General features: G+C 47.3%; 1 long non-coding RNA gene across 1 annotated transcript; it reads left to right on the forward strand.

Moving 5' to 3' along the window:
• Positions 1 to 2,823: 2,823 nt before the first annotated feature.
• LOC135375474 (uncharacterized) lies at positions 2,824 to 9,184 on the forward strand. The gene is made up of 3 exons (XR_010417251.1): positions 2,824 to 2,930; positions 6,643 to 6,766; positions 8,984 to 9,184. It is a non-coding gene; the product is annotated as an uncharacterized LOC135375474 (long non-coding RNA).
• Positions 9,185 to 14,333: the final 5,149 nt, after the last annotated feature.

The following is a 14,333-nucleotide window of genomic DNA, read 5'->3' on the forward strand; positions in this document are numbered from 1 at the left end:
CCGGTGTGCTAAAACTCACTACCGTGTGGCAACCAATACAAAAGCTTTACTTTAACGTCAAAAACATAATTAACGCGGCATTCTACGGTGAAGTATGCGTGAAACAGAATCATACTCGACATTTCTCTGTTTTCTTTTCTGTTTTTTCAGAACAAGTCCTCGTAGCCCATTTGAGGTTATAAATGAGCACAGACAGTTGACAATTAGTGCTTACAAAACACACATTCCACTCATGAAACGACACGTGGCGTCCTAGATACTGTGGGATCCTCTTCCCTGAATCCCACCCTCCCGAGAGTAGACTACCCGTCAGACTACCAACCGCCTTCGCAGAGTAACAAGGAGACCAACTGCAAAGCGCAATTATAAAAATTCAATAACAAAGGGGAACTTACACCCCATACCAGCATGCAGACAAGCACGATACAGAAAACAGTATTTCGGCCACGATCGAATTCCGAGCAACCAGTCCAGCAGCCAAGAAAACAACTGCTTCGTCCCGTTCAAATCTGTACTTTCTATCTCGCACCATCGGCGTCTCTGGCTACCCGCCAATGGACTGCTGACAGCCGCCCTCCCCCCCCCCCCCCCCCCCATGCTGAGCAGAGTTGACCCAGCACTCGATTTGATGCCGAATTGGTTTATCGAATGCGCCTCCATGTGGCTTTCGCAGCACAGTGGCCTTACCGCTTTAGAAAACCTGCCTCTCCCCGCTGTAGCCACTGCGGTGCTGTTGAAGATCTGCACTCTTAAAAATGAACTTCACCGCATAGCACACTCCTAGCCAACCATCATCTCAAATGATATCGTTATCTGCCTTGATTTGTTGAAAACGTGAGGCGTACGCCTTTTTTGTGACACTTATGCTGTTCATAATTGTCACAAAAAAGGCGTACGCCTCCCGTTTTCAACAAATCAAGGCAGATAACGATATCATTTGAGATGACGGTTGGCTAGGAGTGCGCTATGCGGTGAAGATCATTTTTAAGAGTGTAGAGCACATTCTTTCCCATTGCCCAAACTACCAACCTTTCCGAACCGTATTGTCCAGATTTCTTAAAGAGCTAGACTCTCGCCCCCTCTCCCTCACAAAATTGCTTGGTCCTTGGCCACATCCAGCACACCAACGCTGTGCCTTCAAGGCTGTCTCACTTTTCTGGACGCCATACACTCTTAAAAATGAACTTCACCACATAGCACGCTCCTAGCCAACCATCATCCCGAATGACAACGTTCTCGCCCCTGATTTGTTGAAAACGGGAGGAGGAGCCTATTTGGTGCCGTGCATAATGGCACAAAATAGGCTCCTCCTCCCGTTTTCAACAAATCAGGGGCGAGAACGTTGTCATTCGGGATGATGGTTGGCTAGGAGCGTGCTATGTGGTGAAGTTCATTTCTAAGAGTGTAGGGCTTCGATTCATATTGTGAAGGGGCTCATTGTTTCATTCCCCGCATCACCACCAGCAATAGGATGGAGTATCGCCCCTGGCGATGATAATCCCCAGACATCATCTCGTAATAAAGTTGTTGCTGTTTTCCTCCGCCATTGTAATGCCGAGACCAACGCAAGAAAAACTTGGATCACTTGCGCTGTTATGTACCCCGCCATTAGGAAGTCCTCTCACCACTCAGTCCCAGAGGGTTCTAGCATCAGGTCGACCGCCTAGAACATGTCAGTTATCCACAGGACGAGCAATCGGGCTAGTTGGTGTGAATGCGTGATGAAGTAAACACGACGCAAAACCTGTCTGCTCCTCCGGCCCTTTGTCTTTTGCGGCGTGTTTACTACATCAGTTATCCACAGCCACGGTCAGAGAATAGGCAAAGAAGTATATTCTGGAATGAGGGCTAGTAATCAAAAAAGAGATGAAAGGCTACGTCTCTGTACACGTGACTTACTTACATCGAATCTGCCATAAGATGAGAAAAGTGGTCGCCTATCACGGTGTCCAACTTGTGCTGCCTCGGTATGTTCGAGTGTGCACAGCTTTCCTGGAAAGGTCAATTTGCCCCAGAGCCATGCAACGTAAGACGCATGAAAACAAATACGTACACTGTCTATCCGTGGCAGTCAACAATATCGAACTACTGTGAACACGTCAATGTAGGACAGAGTGAGCAGTGCGTCGACGGCGATATTAGATAGCACGCCAACGTAGCAAAATCAACAAAATTAGAGATTGCTAATGGGCTTCTTTATATCAGCAAGCACAGATCGATACCGGAAAAAAAAAAATAGCGACGAAAAACTACTGAAGAGTGACCGATATAAGCGAAGGGTTACGGAAGTCCAGTGGTAAGCCTTCTCTGATACATCGTTTAGTGAGGGCCTAATTTGTTGTCTGATCTCTGATCGCCTACACTCTTAAAAATGAACTTCACCGCATAGCACGCCAACCGTCATGTCGATTGATATCGTTATCTGCCCTGATTTGTTGAAAATGGGATGCGTACGCCTTTTTGTGACCCTTATGCTGTTCATAATTGTCAAAAAAAAAAAGGCGTGCGCCTCCCGTTTTCAACAAATCAAGTCAGATAACGATATCATTCGAGATGATGGTTGGCTAGGAACGTGCTATGAGGTGAAGTTCTTTTTTAAGAGTGTATTGTTCGGAAGAGCATGTTTTGATTGAGAAATAAAAGCTGTTGTTCGAGGCGATTCGCGCAATCTTGTCATCGCCCACCGCCAAGTTGTCACTCCCTTTGTCTCGTTCAGCACCAATTAGAGCTGCGCTTATACGTGGGTGTGGCATTCATCCAGTGACGTCATGGCAGTCTTTTAAAAGTGGCTGGTAGACAGAGCGTCGCGGACAATTCCATGATGCGAAACATCGTGGGTGTGTTTGCTTGGGTCGTGCTGTGGTTGTTGCAGATCAGTTTTGCAGCCACCGTGGGCGATACGCCGATGGGCTTAGCTGAAGTCGATAGTGGTGAGTCTGCTATTGTTTGCATAACAATCAAATCAGCTAGGCCACTATAAGTCTCACATAACTATGTCACTTAATCATGCTTGGCATTTCATCAACTGGTTTTCGGGAAGATAGAATAAATAGAAAGTCGGATACCCAATTGCCATGTTAGGAATTGGATGGATGAACGGGGCCCACTGGAAGCAACATCAGCCTGGAAATGCCCCGCTGAAAATTTACCTCTTTTATATTATGATCCCGTTCATTCAAAATTGGGAAATAGAATATATCTCCTTCCTCGTTCCATGCCAGCGCCAAGGAGCAGCTGTTGCTATGAGCGGCGTACAGACGTGGACTGATTAATCGTTATTTATTTGACGTAGATTTGTTTAGAATTATCTCAATCTTAGATATACTTAACAGATTTAATCTTTCCTGCTGCACTCAGTCCATCTGTACGCGTCTACATGCAGGTCATAGCCACATTGCTTCAGAACGCTGACCCGTAATCTAAAATATGAACTTTTGTCGTGTGAGCCGTGTGAGGGGTAAGTATGATAAAATTGGATAAAAGCATGATGTCATGTAGTGCCGAAACTGCCAGTCTTCTCAAAGGTCGACGTTTGCTTTTCTCACCGCAACTGCTTAGAGTCTTCCAACGTGGAGCGGTGAGGAGAGACGCACACTGTTGCTAGGAGACAGATAGATGCCTGAGCTAACAGTGACGTCACTTAGTCTAGGAGAACAAGAGAGTATGGAGTTTTAACGGGTTCTTTCCAAAAATCGGGGAAAGGCGTAAAGTTCACTCGCGGTTCACTGACGATCGAGCTATTGTTCCCGCGCTGGACGCTTTTTTTCTGCAGGCCCGAGCTGTGGCTTTCCTCATCATGGATATGATCCACCATCTTGTCTGTGCGTGTGCCGTATCGCTGACGGCATTTGCGTTTTGCGTGGTAAGACTTTGTCTGTGGTTGATTTGTAAAGCGAAATGAGAAGAAAAAAAAATAGTCCGCGGCCAATTTCACAAGGACTCAGATGAAATCTTTAATGGGACACCGGAACAATCCGAAACTGCTACAATGAGCGCCCCAAAGAAGTTCGGAAACGTTCTTCCGAAATGATAGATAAAGTTGGTTTGGCAGTCGGGGACTCGATAGTTGCCAAGAGAGCTCAGAACAAACCCGAAGCTTCTGAAGGTTCCCTCCTCCGTCCCGTGTGGGCCTCCGGCTGTTTTCCCGGCACAAAATTGCTATGCCGAACTTCTTTCACAACGTCGATGAGATGGTCGCGGTGGTGGTAAAAGGGCTCGCTGTTGTCCGCCTCACAGAGGTGGGCAACTTCACGACTGACGCCCTGGGGGAATGTGCGTCCTCGACCAGTGGCGTAGCCAGACCTCCAAGTTGGGGGGGGGGGGGGGGGGGGGGGCTCGATACGAAAACTCGCCCCCCCCCCGCTGATCATGTGTGCGACAACACACACATGTTTGGGCACACTGCAAAGTGCGGATGAAAAAAACAAAAGTTGATTTCGACGTTCACAATACGATTACATGTATAGGCTGCTATGACCAATGAGGTGGTGTCACGAGATTGGAAGTATTTTGAAAAGCTCATACATTGAAAACCATTCAAGAGTGCTGCTTTGATAGACGCGATGATCTGCAAGAACATTCGCGGTCGGCACGCTGCCCCCCCCCCCACCTTATATTACGTTCCCCTCGGATTTGCACGATTTGCGTGGGTCGGTCTCCGTGGGAGGTAGGGGGGGGGGCTTCAGCCCCCCTAGCCCCCCCCCCCCACGCCACTGTCCTCGACAGACTTCTAAGGGAACTGTACCGACATATGTCTGAAAGCGTCTCAGGAAAACCCAGTGGAGAGCCCAGACAGCACAGCCTGCACCGGGATTCGAACCCAGGTACCTCCCAGTCTTGACGTGACGCCGATGAGAGCTGCCGAGAACGATATGCTGCAGACCAATAAGGTGACACAAAAAGGCCGCGCCTCCCAGTTTTTCGTCATCTTCGGACGACTGAATGCCACTCTGGTGGGAACATGAAAGTCGTGCGCTCCGACGGGGCGGCGGGAAATGCTTCTCAATACTTCCGCCGCCCGCTCACGACGTCGCGTCGGGCGTTGCCAAGTGAGAGCTGGCCCTTAGGGAATAACGTCACGGCGCCGGAGCTTCTGCAGCTGCGGAATTAGCGGTCATATTTAAAATTCCTGCAATTAAAATGTGATCCCTTGCGGAAGAATAAAAAAAATGCGTCCAAGTAGATTGTCGACCGCCGCCGAACGCAGTAATACCGGTTCCTTGGATAGGTTTAATTTGTTATCGCAAGCTATAAAATACAAGGGGTGTTCAAGTCAAACCGGGATTTTCTGTCTCCTCAGTGTACAAATGGCTCGCGCTACTTCTTTTTCGTAATTTTCACGCGAGACAGGCCTCGACGTTCACCACGTGGTGGTCCACAGTTTGTGCAAAACAGAAGACACGTGCTGGACAAGATGGCCGACAACGAGGCGAGCGCGCACATCGAACAGCGAATTGTCATGAAGTTTCTCGTGAATGAAGGCGTAAAGTCATCTCAAATTCACAGAAGACTTCAAGCTCAGTATGGCCACGATACACTTAGCCGCATCAAAGCGTTTGAGTGGTGCAAACGGTTCCGAGACGGCCGTACATCAGTGCAGGACAATCCCGGCCGGGACGGCTTAGAGCCCAGTGTCAGAGTTCCTGAGAACATCCAACTTGTGGAGCACCCGATCCTCAAGAACCGACGGATAACATGCCTCGAACTGCACTCGAAAGACGGACCTTTCTGTGCGAACGTTGAACACTATCATTCATCAACACCTCCAGTTTCGGAAAGCCGGGCCTCATCACCAAAGGTGTCCTCCTCCTACAGGACAATGCACGCCCTGCATACCGCACATCTCAGGACAGGCACCTTACAGGAACTTGGCTGGGAGTTGCTGCCACATCGCCCTTAGAGTCCAGACCTCGCCCCCAGTCATTTCCATCTCTTCGGTCCACTGAAGGCGTTCCTTGGGGGCTGCCACTTGGGCTGCGACGACGAGGTCAAGAATGCGGTCCGATCATGGCTGCTACGCGCCGGTAAGGATTCTTACGCTGCTGGCATCCAAACCCTCATGACACGCTTGGACAAGAGCATTAGTGCAGCTGGAGATTACGCTGAAAAATAAAACTAATTTCTCGCCTCTAAGTTCATTTTACTTTTGCCAAAAACGAAAAGTCCCGGTTTGACTAGAACGCCCCTCGTACTTGCATGGGATGCTACGTAACTTTCAAGTATGGGAAGGGCGGGTACTCAACAAAGAAACGAGCTGAAAGAAATGTAAAACGTGTCGTTCTTCATTAGGGCGTGCGTCTGTAATAAAATATTATTTTAGTTGCGACTCCAGTGAGGTGTTTGTTTATTTTCCTCATGTCCTCTCTCCTTGGTGCACCGCGAGTTCATTTAGTGTCTTGCGTCAACATTTTCCGACAAATAATTCCAAAACGCATCTGTGTGACTACCATCATCATGTGGCCGGAAGCTTCGCACTGAAGCACTTAAAAAAAGAAGACCCTTGGGAAACACGTTGTTGTCAGTTGATGAACTGAAATAATGTAGAGTGATGCATCGTGATCTCATGCGCGCGTGTTTCCTTCAGCGAGTCTTTACGGGTCGGCATATTTAATATTTTAACGTAACCGACGTTTTCTGTTCCAGCGCTCCGCAGCCGTCGTGACTACACGAAAGCCGAGTTGAAGGAATTTATTCGTCTCTTAGAGGAGTCAATCAACCGCGGGCAGAAACTCACAGAAGACCCGAGAACCTACTTCAAGAAGGTCAAGTAAGTTCCCGTCGCTAAGAGCACTCATTGCTTTCAGCATGAGCAAATCATCGCCGACGTCAGCGCCGTTTAATTGACTCGTTTATATTTCCTGGCATCTGAGGAAGACCTAGGAAAAATCCCAGACAGCACGGCGGGCACCGGGATTCGAAACCCTGGTACCTCCCAGTCGCGACGTGACATAACGACGCACGCTAACGATTCGGCCACGCGAGCCGGCCTAGTAGTCCTATCACGACCATCGCTCCAAAGTACGTTGCCCAATGACGTCCAATGAGCGCTGTTTTGCTTGGGCACCTACCGGCGCTGTTCCGGTCTCGGGTGGGGAAATATGTTTATTAAGAAAGGAAACGTTAGTCAGACGGAGGAGGTCGGCTTACTATTTCAAGAAAAAGAAAATGGGGGAAGAAAGAAAGGAAAAGAAAAGGGAAAGGAAAGCTGAAGAAAAACAAGAAAACAAAGAGGAAGGAAAATAAAAGGAGAAGAAAATCCGATTTCAGCTTGTTTGCAACGCTATTGGGCGATGAATACTTCACGGTGCGCGCTCGGTTGAGGGTATTAAAATATAGAATGGCTTTCAACGAAGGTTGTCTCCCGCTTAGGCTGCCCTGCTTTCGCCGGAAATTTCGTAAAGAACCAGTTAATTAATGAACTTAGGTAATTAGTCCTCGGTAGTTACAACCTCGCCTGCCGCGCAACTCAACCGCTAAAACGGCATGAATGCTGCTCACACAGTTTTTTCTTTTAATACTTTGCCGATAGAAGAACATCCAGTATAGACATTACGTCGGCGTTTATGTTATCAATATCATTAGATAGTTCTTTGCTCGAGAACCGCGCTTTTCAGTGACGAAGTCTATTTTTAGCTTTTCAGCGGTGCGTTACATTTCGCGGCTCAAAATGTTGGAGTTCCATGTTCTGGTGTTCCAAGAGATGGTGTTCCATAAAACGTCCTTTTAGCCGAAAGAGACCTCTACGAGAGATTTTTCATCATGTCGTTGGTAGACAGAATAAAGCAGACTGCGAGCATAGTTCAACGCCACCAAACTGATGGCGCTGTCAGACACTAGGGCATCATTTTTTTTTTTTAACAGGGAGAGGTCAAGTCGAATAGCAGCTGTTCCATCCACAGCTGCTTCCTCTGGGCTACTATCGCTGTTCCTTGAGATTGGATGATGAGCCATTCTAGCCACTCAGTGCATCGTGACTCTGATAAGGGAAGTGCGCCGACTTGTGCTTGTCTGAAGGGAACATCGAACACATCCAAGACTCAGGATCGGTTAATGACAACATGTCGTTAGGCGCGGCGTACACGAATGGCAACTTGGAAACGAAATCCCTAAATAATATTTTGTGTATATCGTATGGTCAGAATCAGGTTTGCGTTACGTACAATTCAATGCAGGTCAACTACCACTGTGTGCAGAAATTGTGGCTTGTTTTCTGCTGACTCTTACTCAAGTTTGTAATTTTCTTGTTGCGGTATTTATGAAATCACGCCAAGTGACGTGTTCTAGCAGTGTATGTAAAAAAAAATTCATGGGCGGAACTGCTGTCGGATAATACGCTCTCCGGCACTCATAAATCACCTGTGTGCACTATATTTTCTTTGTATCTATGCAGTGCCTATCCATTTTCCCCATCGCCATCTTTACTTTTTCTCAGGTTCGCATGAGACGCTGTTGAGCTGACGGGAATTATTATATCTCATCGTCATTTTATTTCCTCACCAACCACAACGCTCTGGCATTCGGACGTCCCTGCGCAAAAAAAGAAATATAACAAAATTATACATACATAATTAAAATATATACTCTGATTTTCTAGATGCACGAATTTCTGGATTAATTATTTCTTGAGAAACGCTTGCTGTGTTCATATATCGAGGGTTGACTCTACACTGGTCAAAATCTTGCTACAAATTCCGAACTAAGCTGGCGGTACTCCTGGCAATGTCAGAGCGTTAGTTGTTCGTAAAGAGAGGGTTGATCTTGCTGTGTTGCACAAACCTTTAGGAACACGCTCCGGCACATCCCTTTCTCAGACACTCTAGCAGGGAATGGTACCATACCGACTTACAAACAGGTGTCTAGGGTACCTACTCGTACATGCAAATGTCTGTAAATCCGTGCGGTACGCGTCCAGCACTGTACACTGTTAAAAATATTGCCATAACTTCCGCACAAAACTGATGTCAGAACGTTTCTGCGCTTTCAGAGATCGTGGGAGGCACCACTGAAACCATCGGAGACAAGCAGGGACGTGTCTTTTGCTGGAAATTTAAGGAAATTTGCCAGCTGCAATGAAACAACTCTGTTAAAACCAGAGTAAAAAAATGCACAGTGTACGTTCCGCTCACATGTTGTTTCTCTGGTAATATCTCATAAATGTGGGAATAAAGACTTTTTCAACACTGTCCTCTAACATTTTCAACATTGAATGCCTGTACGGCGAGACAAGGTGAGCTCAAGAGAGCCGGCACGTGTTGGGCGAGATATAGAGGGAACTCCTTATAATTTGCACAATTTTCACGATAACAGTATGAGGTCTATCTAGATACTGTTTTAGCAAGTGGGCTATGCAGCCTAGCCAATATCTTATCAGAACAAAGAAAAGGGTTCCGGCTAGCTGGTGTAGATCCGCGAAGAAGACCGAGAAACACGGACGCAGAAGACGACACTCGACAGGTTGTGTCTGAGAACTTGCGTGTGTCGTCTTGTGTGTCCGCATCTCTCGGGCTTCTCCATGGATCCTGTCAGAAAGCGTGACAACTGGGGGGTTGGGGGGGCGATGTAGGGGGAAGGTGCAGTCAGCCTGCTCTGTAGTGGCGGCTTGGTGCACCCACGGGAGGGGGAGATGATGTCGGCACAGGAGATGGAGGGGTGTCCTCACCCTCTTGCTCTGGGATCAGGGTAGTCTAAGAGGACTACCCACCACAGAAAACATGCGAGCATCCCTCAGTAGTCTTCATTGTGATGCTCCCTGTACCACGGTAACGACAAGGATTATTGGCGAAATTACCCCATCCGGGGCAACTGCACGACGATACCACCCCAAAATATCGCTTATGACATAAGAAACAATTCAAATATGGCAGCCGTCCAGAAATCCAGACAGCCGCAGGAATGAATTACCATATCTCAAGTGTTAATCTCCTTTAACACCTTCAGACTTGTGTTGCGTTCGTCTGACGTGCGTTTCAGACCGACAGCCATTAGGTATCATCATCATCAATAAATTTTCTTCAATTTCGCTTTGGTACGTGAGTGACTTTCATGCACCACTTCGTGCAGTTACTAGGGCTCCCTCGGAGCGAGTCCTTTCTCGAGGGCCCTCGATGTGTGCCTCACGTGAGGCTCCACCGACAAAGGACTTTCAATGATTAACGTCCAAGCAGGCAGAGAAGAGAAATTTCCAACGTCACGCATGTTCAACATTGCTAGTGCAATGAGTAATGGGGCACTTCCCATGCTTTTACTGGTGAAGGATGCTTACAAGGTGTAGAACACCATGGGGATACTATCCCTGGGACGTCAAAATCTGATCATCAGAATATCATAACATTGCCAATATGACACATGAAATGATGTCCAGCAGGCTGTCCCTTGCTCATCGTCTAGGGCCAATTTATGACATTTTAGATATTGATTAAAGGGGCTGCGTCAGGTCATCCCACGTTATCTCAGATAAACGTAAAATATTGTCCTTTGCACGGATGTGAACCTACATTGAAGGTTTTGGAGTGACGACGGCAATAGAGGTGGAGAAAATAGGCACCTCGAATACCGAAACTCATGCTACTCTGACATCACAGCCTTCGTCCCCGCCAGTGAGGCAGCCCCCGAGAAGTCACGTGCTTTAGGAGACCAATGCAGTTGTGCCTGAGTTGGACGAGGTTCGTAGAGCTCTCTGGTTTCACACCTTCTGGTCTCTGTTTCTCAGCATCTCGAATTTCCTGTGTGTTCGCTTCAGACACAAGGGGCCATGCTTCGCTCTTTGGACACGCAGGAACAGGAACAGGAAGTCCACTTGAACAATTCTGAAACTTCTCTCCCTGACGGTGAAGTCTTCAAAGACACAGAACATAGGTGTATGATTACCATTACACCCTGTCGATTCCAACGAGGACCGCCGGGCTACCTGTGGTCCACCACGTTGACCATCCGGAGAGGTTCAGTGTGATGAACCGATCACATACGTCTCCGGACAGATGTTTGGAGAATTGAGTGGACGTGTATTTCATATTCGCTTCAGCACTTTCTTCAACAATATCGGTCCTGTGGAGGTTGAGGTGGCGTAGGACTACGTCGTAGCGAACTCAAACTTTTGACGGCATGTCTTCATTTTTAAGTGAACATGCTGCGTTTTCCTCGCCTGCAGCGTTGCTCATTTCCTCTCCAGCCTCTCTATGCTTCTCCAGTGTTAGGCTTGTTCACCGGAGTGTTGCTGGAGTTATTTACCCTTCTACGGTAGTACTCTAGCTCAAGAGGCGATGGAATTTTTCTAATAACTGCGCTGTGCACAGCGACTGAGTATTGGTTCTGCGGTATCACCATACCATTGAGGTTTCTCCGCGGCACAGTAACAGCCTCATGAAGGGCACGCAACTGGGCAATATCATCCAGATTCTGCATGTGCTCTCTGCCAAATCTCAACTTCAAAATTTCGACCGCTCTATCGTAGTTTTCGTTTCCTTCCTGTGCTCTTGCTGCTGATCCAGACACTAGCGACAGCAGATACTTCATCTTAGTCGCGTTAGAAAGACGTGGGCTGTCGTGAATACTGGATCGAAATTGGTCCCGGAAGCCTTGTTAACATGGAAGCTCACTGGAGAAGGACCCGATTCTGAGCTTCGGTAGATTGATTCCGTCGGGGTGACTGCATGGAGAGGATGAATGGGACTGCGAACTCTGAGTGCCTCCAGTGAGTGCTCTAGCAGCTGAACATCCGAAGGCTGGGGTGACGTACATTCGAGGACAGAGCGGGCTGAACGGTAATGTCGGTTATAGGCTCTAAGTATTGGTTGCAGGTTTCACACTCATGTTCAAGGGATTCGTCGTCAATAAGTGTCTGAACGCTTTGGTCCATCTGAAAGAGGCTTGGCACCTTAGCTTCCAAGAACGCAGAACTCCTTTTACCTGATCGACCGTTTTTACTTTTCGACGGTTTCGATTTTACCGGTCGACCGTCGATTTAGAGGCCGTCGAGCGGCTCGTCGTCCGAATTTTCTTCAGGCGATCCAAATTATCCATATCGACGTACTTGAGCAAGCCTTGACTCCATCAGCAAGCCCGGTTTCCGGCACCAATGTAGAGGAATCAAGGACGTCAGTACATGCCGAAGCACGTTTGATGGAAAGACAGTACGAGATAGAATGTGGGATGATGAGCGGAGCGGAGATCCCCATTTCTCCCGATTTCGAGATCCCGAGTTGCGAGCCATTTGTTGGTGTGCGTGCGGTCCAGGCAGCAGCATCTGGTTTATAGACATCACCGAACATGGTGGATGCTTTTCCGGGCTGCGTCTGTAGTGTTATGTTATTTACACTGCATAAGATATGGAAATACGCAGACGAAGGAATGTCGGTTCCTTGGTGTGCATGACCATTTGTAGATATGACGAGCCTCTTGCGATACTCCTCTCTCGCGTGGTTTAATGATCACGGTTGCCTCCATATGGAAAGCAACAAATTACTATGAAGTAAATATATTTTTTGTAACATGGCTTCATGAGGAAACTCGTGCGGTGGTACAGATCGCGTGATTTCTGTCCCCACGTTCCCCTGTCCCTGTGTCCCCACGTCCCCACGTCCCCTCGTTCTCGTGCAGCCCTCAACTTCTTCGCCCCCAGTGCCCAGTGTGCGTGAATGTCCTCGTTTGGATACTGTGCACCCCACTGTAAGTGCCATCCCTGTCTCCAGCTCGCCAGTTCGCCCGGTGTCCAACGACGGCCTTCCGAAGCCTACGTCCCCTTCGTCTTCGAGAGGGGCCACTTTCAAGAAACCAGGATTCCGCACTTCACGGTACAACACACGAAGCTCAAGTTCACGTTGACTCATCTCGGACAATTCAAAGTCCCCTTCTTTCCTGAAGGCTCGAAAATTGTTAGATAAGAAAGCAAGGTTTGTTTCCCACTCGTATTTTTATACCGATTGCAACACGTTGTTCCTAAAGGTTTGCTGCTGAGTGCATGTTCCTCATTTAAATTTCAATCTCCCCGTAATTCCAAAAGTTGGTCCAATATCTTGACCCATGCTTCCATAAGCCTCATCAGAATTTCACAGAATGAAGCCTCACATGTCATTAAGGACACAGACAATCAACTTCGACAACTTAGCCGTGTACTATCGCCGGATGAGCTTGATGAGCTGCGCTCTTTTTGTGTCCGTAAACTTGCTGTCCTTCAACGCACTAAGTCCAAGAAGGCGAAACGCGACGGCATTCAACTCACTCCGATTGAGGATCTTGATATTTGCGATGCTTTGACACCTCATACATATCCCAGTTCAGCCACAAACAACGTGGTATTCAATCTCGCTAACGTACCATTAAACAAAGCAGAAGTAAATGTGTTATCCAAAGGTCTCACCTTTGTGCCCACCCCTCCCAGCACTGACAATTTCGAAATCCTAAATGACCTTCTGAGCTTAGGTCGTAGAATGCACCTGCAGACGTTTTTCCACGGCAGTGAACATACAGAGATAACACCATTTAAGAAACCCTCAAGCTGGACACCAGACCCGTCGAAAACAAGCCCCATGATTGACAATCACATTAGAGCGGTTTATAACGATATTAAATGCCTAACTGTCATTGATAACAACGCTAATAATTTTAACTTATCTAAAGCAGAAAGGACGGCCTTAATGAATCTTAAGAGACGTAAAGATATCATTATTAGACCTGCTGACAAAGGTGGCGGAATAGTCGTTATGAATGCATCGGCCTACATAGATGAGGCAAACAAACACCTTGATGATGAGACATTTTACAGACCTCTTGATGGCGACCCGACGTCATTTTTCTGCCAAATAATCAACAAGAAGATCTTAGAACTTACCAAAGACAACTCTCTCCCGCGCAATATAGCAGACTTTATTAAGCCAAAGAACACCACGCCTGGTTCTTTTTATCTCCTTATTAAGATGCACAAAATTAACCACCCTGGCAGGCCTATAATTTCGGGTGTTAATACACCGACTGAGAAAATATCCCTCGTCTTAGATCACTGCATCAAGCATATTCCTCCACAACTTCCCTCTTATGTAAAGGACACTAACGACTTCCTTGCCCAAATAAATTCCATTAATAACATTTCTCCTAACCTCAACAACGCTATACTGGTAACTATGGATGTGACGTCATTATATACAAATATTCCCCATGATGAAGGTGTCAACGCTGTAGAGCTTTTTCTTTCCTCCTTTCCGTCTGATCTTCTTCAAACTAAAACCATTATCTGCCTTCTTGAGTTAGTCTTGCAGTACAACAACTTTGTTTTTAACGACAAACATTATGTCCAAGTTCAGGGCGCAGCGATGGGTTCCCGTGTTTCACCCAATTACGCA

This window comes from Ornithodoros turicata, chromosome 1 (assembly GCF_037126465.1).
Source record: "Ornithodoros turicata isolate Travis chromosome 1, ASM3712646v1, whole genome shotgun sequence".
NCBI classification, from domain to species: Eukaryota; Metazoa; Arthropoda; class Arachnida; order Ixodida; family Argasidae; genus Ornithodoros; species Ornithodoros turicata.